The sequence below is a fragment of the Mixophyes fleayi genome, chromosome 2 (genome assembly GCF_038048845.1).
Source record: "Mixophyes fleayi isolate aMixFle1 chromosome 2, aMixFle1.hap1, whole genome shotgun sequence".
NCBI lineage: Eukaryota > Metazoa > Chordata > Amphibia > Anura > Limnodynastidae > Mixophyes > Mixophyes fleayi.
Genome location: NC_134403.1, coordinates 132,506,689 through 132,527,320, shown reverse-complemented (window position 1 = coordinate 132,527,320; position 20,632 = coordinate 132,506,689). Strand labels below are relative to the sequence as shown.

Sequence of the window (20,632 nt, the reverse complement as noted above, 5' to 3'; positions counted from 1 at the left end):
CTCAGCAATATTTGTTTGCCAACAGATACTGGCTATTTTAGGAAAAGGAACTAACTTCAAAGAGTCTTGGAAATTTATTCACAGATTCCCAAGATACTTCTATTCAAACCTGATCCAAACACTGTGATGCCACCAGTGTATGGAGGCTTTTGTGCCGTTCCTGCAAAGTCATCAATTAAATCTGAAAGGCCTTTACATGCTCAGTTGCCACAGTAGTATATTACAGGTAAGGGCAATCTGTACACACTCAATAGCAGTATTAATGATCTGTGGCAATATATTTTTACTGACGTTCTCATTAAAGGAACATAAAAGCAAGGAGCTTTTATATATAATCTGTTGTTCAAAATATATCCTCTTTCATATATAATTCTATGGATTTTTTAATTGTTTGCCTTCTATATTATCTGTTCCTAATCAGTGTTTTTTTTTAGCAACTTTGGATATTTCTGTTTTGTATTCTAGTATCCCAAACAACCATGGTATTAGTGCAGTTAGATAGTCTCTCATTTCCAGTCCAAACCTTTCTTGTCTTCCTCTAGATTTTTTTTGATAATCATTATTTTTTGTTTTACCATACTGTTGATTTACTATTCCAAGGTACTGTAATGGGGTCAAATATGACCCATCGTATGCCAACATATTCATGTACCAATATGAGAATTAGTATATATTGAATGATGAATTTCAATTAGCATTTTTTTATTTCACTGGATACTACAATTTACTTTATGCTTTTTACTTTATTAATTTGCTTTACATTATAATATGGATTGGGTACCTTCTAACGATACTCTAAACGCTGACAGTATTAAGGAAGACATAATGAATCCGAAGCTGATATTCATGAAAGAAGTATGAGCCTGAAGCTGTCATTTAATGAAAGAAGTATAACACCGAATTTTAAAAACTGATGTTTAATCATTACGACTATGCTTCATCCCGGCAGCAGTAAATTACATGACTCTAAAACACGACACTATTATTATCGCTGTTAAGGGGATAATGGAAGGAGGCGCTGGTTGTGCCATGTAGAAGTGTTTGTAAAAAAAACATTGGACAGCCGGTTCCTTCTTCCATTACCCCTTTAAAAGCAGTAATAATTGTATTGCGATTTATAGTAACGCAAGTTACTGCTGCTGGGATGAAGCTTAGTTGCAATGATTAAACGTCAGTTTTTAAACCAGAAGCCATTATACTTCTTTTGTTGAATGACAGCTTCGGACTCATACTTCTGTCGTGCATATCAGCTTTGGAGTCATTATGGCGTCCTTAGTACTGTCGGTGTTTGGAGCATCGAGAAAGTGAGTACCACCATTATAATATATTATGTCTTATATTCCCTTTTGGATGTGAATATAATGCAATCTTAGTTAGTGTTTTTTATAGAATAACTACAGGTAAAAACACTTTGTTAATGGCCGATAGAGTTCATTCAATGTCACTTAAAAAATGTTTTCCCCATTCACAATTTCTATAGGTTGTATATATTACATCTGATACAAAATTATTACTGACAGCCTTTGAAGATATTGGTAGAACATTTTTAGAGATGGGCTATAATATACAAGAAACAAACAATGCTATTCAGTGGTGTCTGGAATATAATTGTTAGATTTACTATTGCCAACATCAAATAATTGAAATAATTACATATACAGTATATTTTTTATCACTTTTTTTACTGCTTCAAAGTCCATTTGGGATACCATGTTAAAACATTGGCATATCATCAGCAAGGATTCTGTACTTGGAGATCATTTGCAAGAACCACCTTTGAAATATGATCTTCCTCCTTTGGAACCCAAAGATTGGTCTACATTAAAACCTGCGGTATATTGGCACACTGGATGTGTTTGTTAATTGCCATTTTTTTTAATGACACTGGATGTGTTTGTTAATTGCCATTTTTTTTAATGACTGCCAATAAGTTTGTGTATACAGATACCGGTTCGACATATAAAATTATGCATTGCGCATCTTGCAAGAGCCGTGGATAAGTTGTATTTGCAAGTATTTGAATGTCAAGAATGTTAAAGGAGCATATTGCTCTACACCCCTCTACAATCAAAAAGACTCTAAATATCACCAATATGACACAAGATGCTTATATGCCACTAGTTCCATGACATTTTCTTCCATGTGGGCCATACAATTTTACATTTTCGCTTCATACCTATTGAAAAATGCCTTGGCAGTGGCAATCGTAACAAAATACGGTTGGAAAAGAAAGCCCAATGGTTCTACCATTAAATTCATTAACTCCACAAGGTTTTAATGAGGAAGTTAATTTACCATGTGTCTTTTTATAATTGGTCCCTCTCACACAGGGCTTAATTATTTTGAATATGATACTTGGAATGTTTGAGCTGGTCCATTATATGCACTTTAGAAAGAAGCAACATAATATATATTATGGTTTCCTCATTGGGATTCTACATCATATATATATATATATATATATATATATATATATATATAAAATGTTATGCACTTTTTGTCGCTATCCAATAACGATTGTCGAATCTCGATTTGTGTTTCCAATGCACAAATATTTATTCTCAAAAAGTGGCAGAATAATTCAAGCAAAATATTAATAAGTACAGCCGTTACTTATCGCAGGTGCTCTGGATCCAGTGAACAGTCATTCAGGTCTGAAGTGTGTGGTCAAGATGACTGAACACTACATGAAAAGCTCCTGCTTATATGCAAACAGAAATACAGTAAAACAATGCAGATGGTATGGCTTGCTTCTATTGGTCCAGGCTTCAGGAAGGTCCAGGGGGTTGCAGATCATAGGCTAGTTTAAACTAAAGAATCCAAAGGTGGGGGTCATCTCTCCAGGGGATGTGCTCCTTTCTTCCCGCCAAGACTCCAGTTACAACTAGTCTATTAGCATTTTATAGTCAGCATCATATTAAAGTTTTATTGCCTAACATCAATAACTAGAGTATGCAATGTGCGATCTCTTGGCCGAATGCACCGGACAGCTGCTGATATAAAGGGGATTAATATGATATCAGACATGACACATTTCCTTTACCCTGTACTATATGTATTACTAATATGCACATAACTCATAATATTACGCGTAAACACTGCTATATTTCGACATAAATAACTATGTGTTGCAACTACAATTAATGTGTACTATTTACAAAAGTGTGTGTTGGTGCGAATATGTGTATATGTGTAAAAACCGCTATTGCTACGTGTTGTGGCTACGTACGCCCTTCCACGCCGTAGCGTGCTCTACGCATATTTTCACACAAAGACAACCAAGTTTGCTCGATATTAATTGAAATGACTTTATCCAATTTGCTGACTTTGACAATATATATATATATATATATATATATATATATATATATATATATATATATATATTATTAAATATGCTATTTCTAGGGATAATTTATATTGGATTATTTTTGCATTAGTGGGATTTTTTCATTATTTTTATATTTATTTTTGTCTATATTCATGTTCAGTCTCTGCATTTATATAGAGGTAATGGAGTAGCTATATATTAATAATCATTATTGTGCATTCTTTACATTATTGGTAAAACTTTTTCAATCTTTTTAAGCAGTCATTTAGTTGCTATATAATATCTACTGATATTGCAACATGTGTGGGCCGTGTTGTGGCTGTATTTGTATACTCCTGAGTGATATATGAGCATAGCTTAGCAGCAATGACTGTCTCATGCCCAGACTCGGTGTTAAGAGCTGCGTCAACCAGCGGCTCGCTCCTCTAGTCGCATCCTGGCTGCCATGGCAACTGCCGGGACATCACTTCCTTTTCCTGGGTCCCACCCATCGCCATAGCAGTGGCTGGAACACTCTGCCTGACAGCGCTGCGCTCTGGTATTACACACAGCTGGGCGCGTGCACACACCATTATTTCTTACTTAAAATCACTTGGCCCTAAATACTCCCCCTGTGCCTCTCCATTTCTGATTGGATGCTCTAGGTACTTAAGGTATTTAAGGCAGGGAGGGCTTAGCCTCCTTGCCAGTTATAGCGTTCACTGCCTGTGTGTTGCTGACCTGCTTGTCTACTGACATTCCTGACTGATTTGCTGTTGTGACCATGCCTGACTGCCTGTTACCCTGCACTTTTGCCTGGATATTAGATCTCGCTTCTCTGCTTGTTACTTTGACCTTTGCTTGAATTTTTGACCTGTTTGATTGCTGCCAGCCGTGACATCCCTCCTGTACCCCTACCCTACTACTAGCTACAGACCCGCGACCCAGGCCTGGCCTCTGCCTCCAGTCTTCCAGTTACCCTACCCTGTGGTGTGTTAGCTATGCTTTCCCTCTATGTCCACATATATATATTTACTGTTCGGTTTCATAGCAACAATGGGTGGGTTTTTCTTGTCTGCATGCTTCAGTTTTGAGCATTCATGTTGCTAACCTTTTGGGAGGGGGGGTGATTGTGATATAACATATGTAATATTTGACATGAGTTTGGGTATTTAAACTGAAAGGCTTTAAATAAATCGGGCAGCACAGTGACTATGTGGTTAGCACTTCTGGCTCACAGCACAGGGGTCATGAGTTCGATTCCTGACCATGGCCTTATCTGTGTGGAGTTTGTATGTTTTCCCCATGTTTGCGTGGGTTTCCTCCAGGTGCTCCGGTTTCCTCCCACACTCCAAAAACATACTAGTAGGTTAATTGGCTGCTATCAAAATTTACCCTAGTCTCCGTGGTGTGTGTCTGTGTGTGTTAGGGAATTTAGACTGTAAGCTCCAATGGGGCAGGGACTGATGTGAGTGAGTTCTCTGTACAGCGCTGCGGAATTAGTGGCGCTATTTAAATAACTGATGATGATGATGAAAGGGTTTGGTAGTATATTCATGGCAGGCCTTGAGATAGTTACTTTACAGGCACAATAAAGCCAGTAAAGGCTGGGCAAAGTACTGTAGGTACATCTATCTATCTATCTATCTATCTATCTATCTATCTATTCCCCTGTTCATTTGCTCAGTCTAATATCTTTGGTGTAATCAGATTAGAAGCAAAAGAAAATATAGAGCAAATTTACATCTTGACAAAACTATATTGCACTGCAGGGAGGTAGGTTTAAAATGTGCAGATAGATTTACAGGTGGGAGGGACTGTGTCCTAGCTCAACTCTAAATTGCAGTGTAAAAATAAAACTGCCCAATATTTGTGTGCTATATGCAAAAGCAGTCAGTATTTCCCTGTATGCAAAAAAAATATTTTGCAACCCTTGCAGTGCAACATGGTTTGTCCAGGAGTAAATTTGTACCTTTTAATTTGCTTTGCTCTTCTATATTAGGCCACTTATGTCTAGCTTGCATTGATCATGTGACCAAAGATGACATCTATGGTAACGAAGATGGTGAGTTTGTGAATGCAGATACAGATAGAATGCAATGTTTGAGACAAACTGTAGTGCCCGGCAATGGGGGTATGATAGTCCCATTTGTAAGTAGCAACAAAGCTTTACACATACCAAACCAAAGCTTGTCACACACAAAACCAAACCAATTTTTTACACTTGGTCTGGAAGCTGAAAATTCAGTGGGAAGCAATTTGCTATGCATTGTGAAGGAACACAGATGTGCATTTGGAAAAACAATACATTACTCTTGAATAAAACATCTTTCCTTATACCCTACTCAACTTTAAGAGCAATGTTTAATGTAAAATTGAGATGTAAACAAGCAGACAAAGTAGTGTATTTTTGTATTTTTGCATTACTGGACAAGTATCGCAGAAATAAACATGGTCTTTTTCCTGACTGTGCATCTATACTGCTTTTTTGCCTACATATTTACAGTTTCGTTTTGAACTATATGGCTACAGAGCTTGTGTCCTTTGTACCCCCTCCCCCCCTCCCTTATACACACACACACACATACCTTTACAATAAAGGTAGAACAAAGTGTCACACTGGCCAATTGAGTTCTGTCTTATTATTTGTGTTAGCTTAGTTTTTAGTCTTTTTAAATGAGGTCAATCACCACACTACTGAACAAAAAATGTTTAATTTAAGCTTTTGTCTGACTGCAGTATGTCATATATTATTGATGCAGCTTATGAATCTCAAAATAAAAATGCAAGTCATGTGCAACATTTTCAGAACGGTTTTGCTTCATTTTTTACGCTTTTACACATTTATCTGACGCAATTTGTGTCCGCACAGAACTGCTAGTATCATTTTTGTTCCATCTGGGTTTCTTCCCCATTGGTTCTGTTTTACGTCATGACCTATCATATTCCATTTGGTGAAATGGAATGCATGGACTGTACTAGAAATAGCTCAATCACAGTAACTGCTGGTGTTAGAAGGCAGAGGACAGAAAGGGGCCTATTTATTAAACATAAATCCTCTGTTAAATCTCAGAAAACTGACGTTTTTGGGGATTAAACGGATAAATGTCATTTATCATTATTGCATCATCTTCGTCATTTCACTGAGCAGTACCTATAAAAGTGTATGGGGACTGATCCATATTGCTATTTATCAATGGTAGAAAATATTTTTTCCCCCCTTTTGTCCCATGAAGCTGCCGTACATTAACATAATTGAAAACTTTCACAGCTGTTAGTTCTTCTCTGAAGAGCAGAGCTGGGCAACGCATATATGGAGGGATCATGTGATCCCTCACTGTCACATGACTCACCTTCTTGCAATCCAGGATCTCTGTGCGCATGCCTGAGGTTTTCGGTCGGCGCATGCGCACAATCATTGCAAGGAGGAAACATCATCGCAGTCGGCATCGTATGGGAGGAGAAGAGAAGAGGCAAGTGAGAGGTGAGTTTTGCATTTCACAGGAACAGCAGTTTTTCGAACTTGCTGCTCGTGTGAAGGATTTTTAATAGATATGAAAGATAGTTCAATTCTTATCTATGCGATGAGGATTGAAAACTATCATATTATGCAGTGCTTTTTAAATATACCCCAAAATGAGAGGGAAAAGGAGATAGTTAAGTTAAGAGAAACGTTTGAAAAGAGGAGAGAAAAAGTGTGAAATGACGAGAGCAATGGAGAGTAAAAAAAAGAAGTAGAAAAGGAGTAAAAACGGAAAGCAAAAGTAAAAAGAAGAGAAAAGTAGAATTAAAGAATATATAATATAGTAAAAATTAGAGTTAAAAGGAAAGAAAAAAGGAGAGTGAGAAACGGAGAAAGAAAACCAGTTAAAAGGAGAGGGAAAAAGAAAAACAATAAAGGTTTTTGCTTTAAAACAAAGGTTTTCAAATGGCCAATACAGACATGGAATTTACATTGAAAAAGTACTTTGGCATCTGAAGAGATGTTGGCAGACATGCAGAGAAAAAAAGCTTCAGCTTATCTCAGTCATTTTAACTGGTGGATGGAGCAGCACTGTAGCCTCCATATTGTTAGTTGCTGCTCCAATTATTGAGTCTTATTGTTATGATCTGCATGTTATTTGCATGTGATCACTATGTCTTCTGCTAGCTTGTTTTCGATCATATTCTTTTCCCTACAATATTTCTGTTCCCTTACAGCTGCTTTGTATATATTTGAGGCGGAAAAGTGATCAACATAATTGGAGGTATGTTCTCTCCATAGCCAGATTAGGGATCTCTCAGATAAAGGTCCCCACCTGTCCACCACTCAATTGTAGGTGTAGTGTTTCGCATGCTAGCTTCTCTGTAACCTGCTCACCTTCCTGTGAGCTCTAGCTTTGACCCTGACTATGGAATTCGGTGACCTCTGGTTCTGAATACTGGCTTTGGACATCAGTGACTTCTGGCTCTGACTACTGGTTTTGAACATCGGTAACTTCTGGCTTTGACTACTGGCTTTGAACATTGGTGACTTCTGGCTCTGAATACTGGCTTTGGATATGGATGATTTCAGGCTCTGATTATTTGACTTGTATGCTAGAGGTAGTCTTTCTTTAATGTGTGCTTACTAGCAATGCCAGAAATCTCATGCTTCACACTGAGGGGCTTTGCTCCTGTCTCAGGAGTGACCTCTATCTGATATAATACTAACTTAATGATCTCTGCTGGTTGAACCTGGCTCTTAAACACCAGACTGTATAATCACTCTCTTTCTTGCTTACCAGCTTACTGTGCAATTCATCATCTGTGCCAAGTGTTTCCCGACATACTGCACTATTTACTATAGGTGTCAGTGACTTATCTATACTGTGTCATTTAATATTTGCACCAATGACTTTCTGTTGTGTACGATCCTTTTAGTAACCTACAACATTGTTATCACTGTACCATATTATATTGTATTGCCTTGTCTGTTTTCATACCTGCTAAGTTACTATCCTGGTTTTGTGATCTGCGTTGATTGTCTGAACATTTTGAACTATTTCAATAAATCCATTGTTTAGTTCACTACTGTCTCTCATATACTGCCTGCAGCAACCTAACACTTATTCAAGGCAACAGATCATGGCAGAGAACAGCTGGAGGAAATTTTGCCTAGGAATTTCTGTATTTTTTTGATGGAGGCAAATACAAGAAAAGCCATAGGTGTTAGAGATGTTAGAGATGCTATCCGCAATACCATTATCCTCAGCATTATGCCTTGTGTCACAGAAGTGAATGAAGAGGTTGTTCCCCTTGTCATTGAATCCTTAAAATGGACAGGTGCATGTGTTCTTAAGCTGATCTTGCAGGTTCTGTCCATAAGGTACCACTTCCAAGTTCTTCAAACTACCACATCCTGGACAGTGGGTGACTCTAAAATTACCACTTTCCTTATCTGTAATGTCTCAGTGCAACAGGGCAAATGAATACGACACCTGAGGATTATTGGGCCCATGGCATATTTGTACAGATTGTACCCAAACGTTCTATTGACTAGTGACACTAGTGCCACAGTGCCCATAAATGACAATTCTGCATCACTGCTTCATTAGAGCAGGCTCTGTGTCCAAGTGCATGCTCTAGGTATGCTCTGAGGAGTGTGATCTCCTTACCTGCTGAGCGTTGCACTAGTTGTAGACAACTGTGTGGTGAATCTGAACCTTCAGCTACAAACATGATTTTTCCTTCTCCACAGTCAGCATCACAGTGAACATGGTGAATACAGGGCCAAATAAATGTAGGAAGCAACAGTCAGAGGGAGGCAATTTTGCTTGCCCTGGTAGGACCAATGTGTGATTCACAAGTTGTTCCACCTGGGCCATACTGTTGTCCAATGGACCCAGATGTGTACTATTTGGCATTTTTGTGTATCATCCTTCCACACTTCTCCAGTTGCAGATGGTCTCCTGAAAGCTTTTATAGGACCTGAGTTTCTTTTGTCTGCTTCCTCTATTCCTGAATCTGAACTGTCAGGGGTTCATAATAAGTCTTAATGACTCCTAATAGGCCACATATTTTCCATTTAGGATTGAATTTTATTGTATTCTTTTATGTTAGTTGTTGCACAATCTCATCTATCACTATTTCCTTATTGTGCAAGCTTGAGTTGCTTCCCATAACCTTTTATTCTAATTAGTGTCAGCATCCTGTTACATTTACTTGTCTCCTCTATCTCTGTCTCCAACGACGCATGCGCGGTAGGGTCATAGACGCACCCGCCGATCACAGTCACGTGTGCGCGCGCAACCCTCTTCGCAGGCAGCATCATCTTAGAGTTACTTATCCCACAGAACAATAAAATCCACACTTCACCCCATGTTACTTGAGCTAACCCAGTATTTTAAAAGAGAGGGAGTCTTATCAGAGCTAGGAGGCCTTGTTCAAGATACTGTTGCAGATATGATTTCTAGGAAGGATGAATGTAACAATTTCCCACAGTATAATCTTCTGCCCACAGGATCTGCATTTACCCACACTATCACAGTTATAGTCACTGGTTTGGGAAAGGCTAGTCTTTTGAGGGCAAACTCCTTAGTCCAAGAGGCTGCAGTCAGCTCACACCAAACAGTAGCTGCTGTCTGCTTTTAGAGACTCTGCTGACTTCTCCATAAGGTCACTTCTCTCTGAGAACAAATAAATTCCAGCCAGACAGTGCCACTTTGGACCTTTCCCAAGATCCCTTGCATCCTATCATCCCCCCACCATAATAAGCACTTTTGACAATAATATATGTTAGTTTATAATTCAGCACTGCTCCTGATAATGGAACAAATACGCTGAAATGTTATTTAAGCACATTAATATGTTCACATATTTTGGTATACCATCTTAATGCATAAGTGGACAAAATAGTTTAGGATTCAGTAAAATCCAAGAGTCAGTTTGGCTTTTTAGGAGCGAGGAAAGATTTCTTATCTGGCTCCTGTGATTTGCATATCCCTGCCTTAATAAACACCTCTTATGGATGACCTATGTGTATTAAAGATCACCCTTAGCCCACATTCAAGCTTTGTTTGCACTTTCTAATGCTAGTGAAAAACTGAGCTCAAAAGTAACACTAATAAAACTGCAAGTGGTTATGATGAAACAATGGTTTCTAGTGCTAAAATATTAGGAAAACACTGTGAGACCTTAAGTCACACTTTGGCAATTTGGCCTCCAGGAGATCTGGGGGAAGGTGGGTGTGTGGGGGTAGAACTCAACCCAATAAACCGCCATCATGATTTACAGCCTATTACAGCAGGAGGCGGGGTCAAGATGATGAATGAATCGCGTCCTAAGCCCTGCCCACACCACATAACTAGTTAAGTGGCTAGGAACAGGGGGATTGCACTGCTCTCGCAGGAGTCCCGTAGGACTCCCAAAAATCCAAGAGTCTCCCGGAGTAGGTAACTATGCCTTTAGTTTTTATTAATTTTTATTATTTTAAGGTTACACTATTTTCATGTAAATACTACATATGTTTTAAATATTTCTGTTTTATAATAAATCTGTAGGCGATAACTTTAACTAGCAATCTAAGCATTTCTGTGAGCACATCATTTTGCTTTACAGAAGAAACAGTGGTATTTATTTTTCCTGGCAAGAAAAATGTAAAAACCTAAAGCAAGTGGGAATTTATATTGCATATCAATGATAAGAATATATATGTGATTAAACAGGCAAGTTCACCAAAGAGCTTAGGCAAACTTCAGAAATCAATTTATGGAATGGCTTTATATGATTCAGTCTAAAAATACTTTACAAGATAGATAGTGTCCTAGATTTCAGTAGTTTGTGCTTATGGGAATTTTGTAAATAATCTTCTGTTCTAATTTATATTTGTTTTATTGAGTTACATGGTATTTTATCACTATTTGTTTTTACAATTACCCTCCATATTATTTGTGTCATTGAAGAAGAGTATATATAATCTATTACTTTATATTTAATTTTATAATATATGAGCAGATTCATCCATATTTGAATGAGGACAGTGACTCTGCACATAAGCTCACCTACCCCCACCATAATTAGAAAAGCAGGTTTTAGCTGTTTGAGGCAGGCTACATGCTGTGAGCACTTCCTGTGGAAAGGTTAACCCCACCCAGGAAAAAGAGATAAGGGAAAAAGCTAGGAATAGTTATAATGTGTAAATGTAAGGTTTGTGTAACTGTACATGTGTTAGCATTTGTCTTGGGTTTGCAGATGGTAGAATATGGCTAAAATTAGGTAGCTTGCATTAATAGTGAATTTCAATGGAATTGTCTGAGTCTAGATAAAATAGATTTAGTGCAAAAGTTAATTGGAATTTGTGTTTGTTGCAAAATATATTTGATCTTCTCAAGCCTCCCAACCCAACCCTCCAAATACCATCATTGCCCAGGACCTTGCTTCCTATTTCAAGGACAGGATTGATAAGATCAGACTTGAAATGGTATCATCTTCCTCGACTAGCAATCAGCTCAATTCCTTCCCAGCATCCTCTCCCCTCTCTTCATTTGATCCCACAAATGTAGAGGAAGTTTCTACTCTCTTCTTATCTTCCTACTCTACTTCCTGTCCTCTTGATCCCGTACCATCACAAATTGGTAGGTACTTGTCTCGTGTGCTCATTCCTGAAAGTAATAGCTAATATGTAGTGTGCACGCTAAGTGTCTCTCTTCCCACAAGTATCCGGCAGCATGTATTCACCAAGATTCACCAATGGTGATACTTGTGGGAGGAAAGACACTTAGCGTGCACGCTACAAATCAGCTACTACTTTCAGTGTGGATATTTCATACTGCCAATATGAGTCATCTAAAGTACTGCCTGTAACACCTATCCTTTTCTTGGGCCACTGTTTATGTCATTATAGACAGGTTAATATTATTTTCAGGAGGTACCTCATCAGGACGATCTGTCCATTAATAATATAGCTATAACAGCATCATATTTGGATGAGGACTGTGACATATATTATTTATTATGGTGCTAGTTTGTTTTTAGGTGGTCCTTTTTTATTTAGATAATATATTATTGAAGCTTGAGAAAGCGATTGTGTCATATGGATTATGGTACTATAATGTCTTTATATTTTATTGATTTGATATTGTGTAATTAGATTTTGTATTTTTTATATTTTATTTTCTGTTGCTTGTTTTTAAATAAATGTTATATGTTTCACTATTTCATGAACTCATCTATTATTGGCTGTTAGTTACCAGCGCTGATTTCTTTTTTCTGGTTCAACAATGTGATGTTAAATACTCTTGTGTCAAAAAAGACAAAAGTATTATAGGCGCGATACCTTTATTGGCTAACCAAAAAAAAATATTATTATATTTGCTAGCTTTCAGAGCACAGAGGCCCCTTCATCAGACAACTTTACAAATAAATGACTAAGAAACAGGCACAACATTTAAGAGCTGTTACATCAAGAAATTTGTATGGGGGGTTATATCATTAAGTTAAGCTAAAGTAAAACTGAGGTTTTCGTTGCGGATGGAAGTGTAAAGTGATATGAGTTCAGAGATCTGGAATCACTTTGCTGTGGGGTGTGAAGTGTGTCCAAGTAGTCGGTCATAAATCCAGGTGTTAGATTGACCCCCTGTGTCAATGACTGGAACCTTCTTATCAGCTTAAATTCCCAGATTTTTCTTTCCCTGTCATTGTTAAATAGACCTTTCAGTATTAGGACTTTTAAATCCATCATACTGTGTCCTGGTTCAGAGAAGTGTTTACCCATGGGGTGTCCAGACTTTTCTTTATTGTGTGTCTGTGTAGATCCATCCTGGATTGTAGTTTCTGCTTGGTCTCTCCAATGTAAATTCCTTCAGGGCACCTTATACACTGTATCATGTACACCACATTGGAGGATGTACATGAGAATGTGTCAGTAATACTAATTTTATAGTCCCGTTGTGTATTGGGTATGTGGACTGTGTTTGTTGGTAGCACATGGGTGCAGGTTTTGCATTTTTTGTTTTTGCAAGGGGAAATGCCAGTCTCTGATGGTGATGAGAGGGCACTTCTAAAGAGGAGATTTCTTACATTTGGAGGCTGTTTGTATGAAAGGAGAGGTAAATCTGTGAATAGTTCGTTCAGTCCATTGTCTTTCTGAAATATAGATTGAAGGTCAGCAGCAATTTTCCCCAAGATGTTCATGTGGGGATAAATGTGACCACTAGGGGCACCCTGCTGTTAACCTTCTTCTGTTTGTAATCCAGGAGGCTAATCCTTGGGATCCTTCTGGCCCTGTGGATCTGTTCACCTATAACTATTGGATGGTATCCTTGTTGTAGGAATGTATTTCTCAGTGATAGCAGGTGTTGTTTTATGTCTTCACTGTCTGAACAAATCCAAAGGTATCTCAGAGCTTGGCTGTAAATGATGGACTTCTTTATGTGTCCTGGGTGAAAGCTGTTCCATCTCAAATATGCTGTGCAGCCTGTAGGGTTATGATAGACTGATGTTTGTATAGTATTGTTTTTATTGTATAGATTAATGTCCAGGAAATGTATCTGAGATTGTGAGTAGTTAAGAGTGAGTCTAATGGTTGGGTGAAATTTGTTGAAGTTTTTATGGAAAGTCAGCAGCTCATCTTCAGAGCCAGTCCAGATTAGTAGCAAATCATCAATTTAACGGAAGTATGCTAGAGGTTTCATTGTGCAAGTTGATAATAATTCCTCCTCTGATTTCACCCAACTCCTTCTATTACCTCCGTCTTTCATTCATTGGCCTGTCAAGCACTCTGACAGGATATTTACATATCTATGGCAATTCCCTGGTGCCTGTTCTTTGTGTCAAGCTCCTGCTAGAAAGAAGACGTGGCTCCCTGTGCTCTCCTAGTGTTTCTCTGCTATATTAAATTACAGGGAAGGGAAGCGCACTACAGGATAAATAGGTCAGCAGCGGAATATCAGGGAAGTCCAACCTGTCAACATATAAATACACAGAAATATTCTGCGCTAGACCTAAATAATGGTTGTGGGTTGATATGATTGGAGGAAGCACGTGTCGTGACAAGATACTTTTATAAGCACATAAATACATAAAAATACACAGTGATTGATAAAATAGTTATAAACTAGTATAAATTTGCACACATGGATGTAAATATTGATTCCTGTAAAAACGCATACATTGCTGTAAACCATTCAATTATTCTAACATTTTGGCATTCTTATTAGAATAAAAGTGGTACATATAGTAAAATAAAGTTAAAATAAAGTAAAGTGAAGTAGTCCAACCATAAAGGTACACTGATGTGTAACTTAATAGAAATAGTACAGGCTAAATAGTTCAATTGCAGATGATATGGCAAATGTCCTGATAATTTTGCAGTCCAGCTTGTCCTGGCTATTATATAGTGGAAAAAACTGATCGAATATAGCGACCAGTATACTTGCACTTGGTAGCGTTCAGAGGTGAATCGACGAGTCCAGACAGGTCCAGATGTCGTCCTTATCTGCGGGTGAGTGTCCTTAGTAGGGAGTATAGATGGTACACTATCGCGGAGGTTTACGGAGGTCTGCTGAGGGACGGTGATCCAACCGCCCAGTGTACTGTTGGCGTGTGTTCCACCTTGGAGCGCACTACTACCGGATATGACGAACCGGATGTGGAAAGACTGGATGTAGCTCGTGATTGGCCGACACGTTTCGTCACAGAAGTGACTTTTTCAAGGCTGTAGTTGGTCTATGTGTGGAGATGTGCCTTTTATAATCGATGTGGCGATGATTGTCCGGTTATCCCGGAAATGTAGCAGATAAACATATTTGTGAGACAATATAATATCTTCTCGTGTTATATATGGTTAAGTGCATTGACTTGAGATAAGGCATATAAGTATAAATTATAGTAAAAATGGTTGTCCTATATAAAGTGGTAAATATGTACAGGACTCTAAATAAGTCAATACGTTAAAGCATTGTAAAGGCAGTAAATAAAGATATAAACTAAACAACATGTTTGACAACACAATCAACATTTAACACAATCAGCATTTTACATCAGTGTATTTACTTTTTATTCATTGTAGATGAAGAGGCTTTACCGGAAATTGTAATAAATAATACCAGTGAAGTGATCTGGGATACATATGGATATCCTGAAGGGCACTTTTATGTCCTAGTTCTATTAACCTCATGTGGTATAGTGGGTGGTGTTGTCTCTGGGCTTAGGTTACCGTTAGGTTTACATAACCACTTGATAGTCTATGGTATACTATAATGATAGTATTGTGAGATAGTAACCTTGGTTTATCTTGATCACTTATGTTGTGTGGAGATATCACAGAGGCTAGTGGCCATCGGTTTAGTTGTCAGTATGTGTCTGCTTTCCATCACTAGGTAGGGAGATCAACTCTCCAGATTTCTCTGCTATATTGCATGCTGCACAATTGATCACAGTATTTGCTTTCCTTCTACTGCCCCTTAAGCTTGGCTCTGCTGTTGGCAGTGGTAGTAACCTGTCCTCAGACCATCACATTCCTATAACCTGCTCCACTGTCCGTAGTGGTAATCATCACTCTGCAGCCCATTGCACCATTGTATTCAGCTCCAGTGTCAGTGCCTATCTGCAGACTATCGTATTCCTGTATCCAGCCCACTGACTATTCTCCCGGTCTGTTCTCTTGGATATTTGAGTTCTCCTTTTGGTCTCGCTAAGCACTCTCTCCGGGGACTGCGACCTGCGGGGCAGAGATTATGAAGTCCTTGCGGTGGTCTCTGGTGAATACCATCTGCCACGTTAGACACCGCACTGGATTGAGTGCGGTGTCTAACGTGACAGTAGTGCAAAAGTATGTATTGTGTAAATAGCAAATACACACTACAGATGTTTGGAAATGGTAAACTTTGGTTGAATTATTATACCAAAAAGCGATCTCTAAAGGCAAAATAATTCACTAGTATAAAGCAGAATATGCTTATCTTAACATATAATAATTACTGGCACACACAGACACACTCACCGTGATGTTGTAGCAGCAGTTTTATTAAATAAGACAGAACATTAATATAACATAACAGTGTAATTAAAATCAGAACTAAGGAGAACACTCAAAGGTGTTTTTCACAGCTATAAAAATATCTACTTGATAGCATCCATCCTTTTGAGGTCAGGTGAGGTGGGCAGCCTGTGTGGAAAGGGTGGGGGCAGGGAGGAAAATGTATATATTTTTTTAAGCAAAAATTTAAAAGCTCTCCTATCTTCTATATTTGGTCGGATTGCATGACTGCGACATGGCCTTGCGACTGTCTTCGGCTGATTCCCTCTGCAGTTTGTTGGTCTGACCCTCTGAGGGCATATTCAATTGACGGCGGAAACGCTGAAACTCTCGCGGTCTGCACACTACCTTTATTACGGTAATAATGCGCGGAAAAACTGTTATTACGGTAATTTTCTCGCTGGATTTCAGCTCGCAGCTCCCTGAGCCAAGAGCTGAATTACAGCTAACTACTACCGTAATAACGGTAGTAGTTTTTACGCGGCGGGATTTCCGAACAATTGAATACCCCCCTCTGTTTGCTACAGATGAGCTCTTCATACAGGTGCAGGAGGTTGTGTATTCTGACAATCCTGAAAATGACCAGTTCACTGCATACCACAGCCTGCATCTGTATATGATGAGCAAGCTGGCAACTGTCAGAAATAGAGCTACTGGGGATTCTGCCTCAGACCGTAATCTCAGCCATATTCTGACAACTGGACACATACTATTTAAGCAAACTATTCTTGCCATATCTCGGGCAGCACGGTTGCTTAGTGGTTAGAACTTCTGCCTCAGAGCGCTGGTGTCGTGAGTTTGATCTGTGTGGAGTTTATATGTTCTCATAATAGTAGGTTAATTGGTTGCTTGCAAAATTTCCCTGAGAATTAAGACTGTAAGCTGTAACGGGGCAGGAACTGATGTGAGTGACAAATATTCTCTGTACAATGATGTGGAATTAGTGGTGCTATATAGATGATGATGATGATGATGATAAACTTTTTTTCTCCGATGGTCACTGGTTCTCTTATTATAAATAGGTGCAGGACGTGACTAATTTAAGATATAACTGAAATCAGACCAACCAGTGTCTTAGGAGAGAAAACTGAAATGTGATGTTTTTCCACTTCCCACCTTATACATTTCCAAGCGAACTCACATCTGTGCACCTGCTCCTTGTTATGCGTGAGACAGACAATTATTAAAATATTGAGAACCTTTGGGGTAAATGTATTAATCTGTATTCAGATTTTCGGTGACTTTGCCGGGCAAGGTGTTTAAATGTAAAATTTGCTGTTTTTAAATTTTCCCGACAAAGTCGCTGAATATCGACGATGTGCTAGAAGTGCAGATTAATACATTTACCCCTTAAAGCACAATTAATGCTACTCTTCAACTCATAAATACATACTTTTTTCAGGATAAAAGTGGATGGCACCCTTCCTCCCCTCCCTTAAAACTCCAATGTTTTGCTGTTCACATCAGTATAAGGTGTCCCTGTTTATCACTGATTTGTGCAGAGTGGGGCATAACTCCAATATTCTGACAGTTGGGACAAAGTTTTCGACAGTTGGGATGGTTGGGTAAAACCCCTCAAATCTGGACTGTCCCATAGAAATCATGGTGTTTGAAAATATTTATATTTGATGATTATAGCTTTGAAAATAATCATTTTTTTTCAAACATAATGGTTTGCTAAATAACACAATGTGTCATGATTAATGGGCCTGTCTATTGAACAGCAAAAATGGGTGTTTTCATCAGAGGCAGGGCTTCTCTCTATCAAATGGTCGCCGTCGGCGATAACAGTGCTATCATTGGTGGTGAACCCCACCGGAGAAAAGATTTGCTTGGCCTCTCAGATGAAAGCTTCCCCATGCAAAGTAATTGGACCGTTGCAATCCTTCTGTTATTGCCATCTCAGGATGGCGACAGCTGGAGAAAGACAATGAACCCCAAAAAATGCTTTATTATTTCAATAAAGCATTTTTTTCACATGGAGATTATTGTAAAGAATATTTGTTTATATATATTTTTTTCAAATTTTCCACTGAGCATGTGTTAAATGGCTGGGTCATGCATGCACATATCCCTGGAGACCCGGCAAACCGGTAACTTAAGTCTTACCGCTTCTGGTCAGTATCACTATTTTTTTTTTTTATTTTATTAGTAAATTATGCTGATGGGAGGTTTTTTTTATCACTAGATAAACCATTCCTATTACCTATTTTTAATAAATAGGCCTCTAAATGTGTTAAATGTGCAAAAAGAAAGATGCCACTGTATGTTCATCCTTCCATAAAGAGAAGAATCTTTGGCATTTACTTTATAACATACAAATCCATATTTATGCAACTGCAAATCAGGCTGAAAATGACTAGTGTATCTAAAGGATGTAATTCAGTACAGTAATGTTTATGAAATGTGGGTCCCTGTTTCTGATCAGAATAATTTAAGACATCACTGTGAAAGCAAATCTTATTGGAGCAGCATTGCTGTCACATCAACAAAGACAACATGAAAATCTTATTTGAACTAACAGCAAATATAAAATAAACTGACAATAATTCTCTGTTGGAGAGACCTGAAAATGAATTGTGGATCAGATTAATCCCTAAGGCACCCATTGAAGGGCTTCCCCGCTTCATACTGTAAGAGGAAATGTACTGAGCTATTTCTGCGTGTGTACATTTGCCAAAGGCGATTTTGAAAAGTCCCAATGTGCAGCTGACAAGCATTTTAAAAGGTTGTACAGCCCTTGTCTAGAACTAGTCTAGAAAAAATGTTTAAAGCCTTTTGCTGCTAAAGATTACAAAGGCTGAATCTGCATGTGATATTTACACTTTACAGATCTATACAAGATTAGTTTTTATTATCATTGGCAGTGCAGGAAAATATATTAAGAAATTAGCACACCTTTTTTTTAATCACTTATAGGTATGCACATTGATGTTCATCGCTGATAGTGTAAGGGTTAGAGTGCTTAACTGTATCGTAAAAAAAAATGTTTATTTGTTCCTACTCCATATTTGTTGTACCTAGCTGTAATTTTGAAAAAATATTTGTAATAATATATAATTAAAATAAGCTTTCACAGAGCAACTAAGTGCAGTCATTTCAAATCAGTCATCTGGGACACTGGAGGATTTCCACTGGCCAACCTAACCAAGTGGCTGGTGTTCAATGGGGTTCACCAAGCAAAATGAAAGACTTATAAATGAAATAAGAAAATGACCACACTGACTTCAGTGCTAGTCCTGATTTCTCAGAACAGATGGTGTATAAAGTAAAACATTAAAAAGACAATAAAAAATTAGCAGAATGACCTCTTCCCCAAATCCGTAACCAGTTCCAGGGTTAGGTAGCCTAAGCTGGTTTCCAATGTAAAATTAAGACCATAAGCATCTCTTTTGAGAGCAGAGCAGCAGGCTTGGGAGGCTAGAGCGCCATCACCCAAATTTAAATGCCCATTGATGCACTATTCTGCTCCTGGTTAGCTCACAGTAATACTAATTTTAAATAAAATGATGTAATGTGTCAAGTACCAGAACACTATTAGTTACTAATCGACAAAAAAAAGAAAATAGATTTTAACAACGCTCCACAACCAAACGCAGCCCAACTATTTCTTATAAAACCACACACTAATTTTTCAAATATTCAAGTAAAACAATTAGAAAATATCTCAGCGCTATTGGATTATCTAATAGTGAAAAATGATAACAAAACAATACAAAAGTGACAGAATACAAACAAAACAGAAAATTATACTTATATGTTTTTGATCCATAAGGAGTCTTTTTCTTCTTTCTTCTTAATTAGTTGTCTACATGGTGACATAAAAATAAAGTAATATAATATAGTATAACACAATAATTTACAATGGAACAATACACCACTATAATAAAAGTGAAATACAATTAGTTACTGTCATTTTGATGTTTCTAGGCACCACCTTTTGGATTACAAACCCGCTATTGATTTTAAAATATTAAATCATGTTAAAATGTTAAATTCTCATTTACTGTCTATTCTTCTGCAAATTTGAACTGGCCATTAAAGATACCATTAAATATGCTGATAAACCCCAAGCCTAGATACACTTTCTAACATGCTAGTAAACAATTGGGAAGCTTTATTGCACCATATTCTAATGCATTGATACATTTATTATATGTTATTATAATTAACTGTGCTACATCTTATCATGGTGGTACCTATGCATCACAATCCTCTCCCAACACCTTACTTAATGCTCTATTTGTCAACTCTCCAGTGAAAGTCTCAGCTTCTCCTTATCTATAAAGGGGTTAATACCAGTGATAGCAGTGTTATCACTGTGG

At 37.9% G+C, this 20,632-nt stretch overlaps 1 protein-coding gene across 1 annotated transcript in view; it reads left to right on the top strand.

The window, feature by feature from the left end:
• Positions 1-20,632, top strand: part of NALF1 (NALCN channel auxiliary factor 1) — a 481,858-nt gene that overhangs the window by 394,532 nt on the left and 66,694 nt on the right. The gene's annotated exons all lie outside the window — the stretch shown is intronic.